This window comes from Zea mays, chromosome 7 (genome assembly GCF_902167145.1).
Source record: "Zea mays cultivar B73 chromosome 7, Zm-B73-REFERENCE-NAM-5.0, whole genome shotgun sequence".
NCBI lineage: Eukaryota > Viridiplantae > Streptophyta > Magnoliopsida > Poales > Poaceae > Zea > Zea mays.
This window is the reverse complement of record NC_050102.1, coordinates 29893665-29896573: the sequence shown is the minus strand read 5'-3', so window position 1 is coordinate 29896573 and position 2909 is coordinate 29893665.

Sequence of the window (2909 nt, the reverse complement as noted above, 5' to 3'; positions counted from 1 at the left end):
TCGGATTTCCGCTCCGCTATAATTCACCGGACATGTCCGGTGTACACCGGACTGTCCGGTGAGCCAGCGGAGCAACGACTACTTCGCGCCAACGGTCGACTGCAACGCATTAAATGCGCGCCAGCGCGCGCAGAGGAGCAGAGCACGCGCGGGTGGCACACCGGACAGTCTACAGGACTTGTCCGGTGCACCACCGGACAGCCAGGCGGGCCCACACGTCAGAGCTCCAATGGTCGGAACCCAACGGCCTGGTGACGTGGCTCGCGCACCGGATAGTGTCCGGTGGCGCACCGGACTGTCCGGTGCGCCATGCGACAGCAGCCTCCACCAAACGGCTAGTTTGGTGGTTGGGTTATAAATACCCCCAACCACCCCACATTCAAGTCATCCAAGTTTTCCACCTTCCAACTACTTACAAGAGCTAGGCATTCAATACAAGACACACCCAAGTGATCAAATCCTCTCCCAATTCCACAAAAGCTTTAGCGTTAAGTGAGAGTGATTTGTTGTGTTCTTTTGAGCTCTTGCGCTTGGATTGCTTTCTTCTTTCTCATTCTTTCTTGTGATCAAAACTCAATTGTAACCAAGGCAAGAGACACCAATTGTGTGGTGGTCCTTGCGGGGAAGTTTTGTTCCCGGTTGATTTGAGAAGAGAAAGCTCACTCGGTCCGAGGGACCGTTTGAGAGAGGGAAGGGGTTGAAAAAGACCCGGCCTTTGTGGCCTCCTCAACGGGGAGTAGGTTTGCGAAAACCGAACCTCGGTAAAACAAATCCTTGTGTCTCACTTCTTTTGCCTGTGATTTGTTTTGCACCCTCTCTCGCGGACTTGATTATATTTCTAACGCTAACCCGGCTTGTAGTTGTGATTAACTTTGTAAATTTCAGTTTCGCCCTATTCACCCCCCCTCTAGGCAACTTTCACCTACCCATTGCAATAACGTCTGATGTAAAGTAGAAGGTACACATTGATTCGCATGTATCCAATCTGTACCTAAGATTAGGCTATAATTCCCTTCTATGTCGGCAATAAAGAAAGCAACAACAAGGGTCTTTGTCTCGATGGTTAATTCAACAGACGTGACTCCCTTGGCCTTGATCAAACTGTCGCTTCCAACACCGCTGAGCATCATATTAGTCTTGAATGACTCATCATCCTTCTGCCCCAATTTTCTATACAATTAGTAAGCCATTAAATTCACGACCACTCCACCATCTACCAACATTCTAGCAATCGGTACTCCATCGATATGACCACGCACAAAGAGCAGCTTTAAGTGATTGACTGATTCTTTTGGCTTGGTGAATAGAACCAAAATCAAATTGAGCAATTGCAGATTCATCATCACTGATAATAGTGTAATAGGTTGAAAATTTAATCACATTAACATCTATACCTAGGTGCTCGGGCGAGGCTTCGTAGTCGACCAGGTGCTCTCCTAGTAAATCGTCTTCCTCGATGTTGTCCTCATCCATAGGCGTTGGCGCGTCATTGCAGGCTTCCTGGTGGGGTGCTGATGGTCCGGACTTAGGGGTCGAACGGTCCGCTCCTGGTTCGGACGATCTGGCTTCTAGAGCCGGACTACCCGCGGTACCTACATCGACATGCACAACTATTTTTTCGTCTTCTATTTTTGTGGCCACTTGAGTTGCTTCGGTAGCCTTTGGTTTCTACCTTTTTTATGGTGGCGGGTACTGAGGATATGTATCATTAAATATTCTTTCCACCTTCTTTTCCCTGCTTTCGTTTGCTCTTCGGCGCTGCAATTTACGCTTTTGAGAACGTGTTAGTCCTGATGGGCACCATCGAGGCATGGAGTACTTTGGGTCAATTGTTTTACTTGTTGCTCCTCTGTCTTTCCCCTCATCTGTTTTGGTCGTTTTACCAAAAATCATCGATCCTTCATTGTTCTCATGCATGACGACATTTGTTGTGCCTATCTTGATGATATCTCCATTTGTTGTTCTCTTCGCGCTCGTGGATATTTTCTCTCCATGACCCCCTATTGGATTGGTTGGCATTTGCGACCGAGTAGTCTGACATCCTTGTTGGACCGTTGCAGACTCGAACTGTGCAGAAGGCTGTGGTTGTTCGGGATATGAGTTCATCGACATCCGTAAAGTGGTTGGGACTGGTCGTGCCAATTTGCAACCGACGAATCATGCATATTTTCCTTGGATTCGACCTCATGCGTGAGAAAATTAGCAACAACAGATTTATTAAATGTACGTGCTAGCCTTTTGTAATCATCTTGTACACCCCATATTATTTGTTGCATTTGTTATCGTTTCTCATCTATGTAAGATCTAAGAGATTGGATTACGTTTGTTTCACTTACTTTGAGGTTGCTGCAGCAGGTCGGAGCAAAGCCAGATCAGTCGCGTTGTCGGAGAACCTTGTGATTCCTATCCACCTTATGGTTGGCCAGGAATTTTGCGTGTGCTTCCTTGATCAGCTGCTCCTTGTGTTCCTCGAACTCCTGTTGATCTTTTTTTCGAAAGTCTCCATAGTCGGCTCGATGATGTTGCTAGAGCGACGTCAGAACTATCCTTTTAAACCTGCCATTGGGGATTGATCTGATAGATCTTCATGCCTTGTCCATAGTGGAGTCACCAAATAGTGTGTTGGCGTCGATCTGGACGCCAATCACTGAGAGGTGTACCGGTGACGTTGCTCTGCGCAGCGTGGACGGTCCGTAGTCTAGAGCTGGACGGTCCGCGACCTACGGCAGGAGCTGAATCTTCTCTGCGCCGAGCCAGATGGTTAGCGTGTGCGCAGAAACGGCGGCATTCCCGGACATCACCTGGATTTGACCCTGTCGGGATATGAGTTTGTAAGTTGATACCGACAAAAACTATTCTAACGACTGTCATCACTCAGCAACAAGATAATTAAGAGTCCTCCGGAGGAA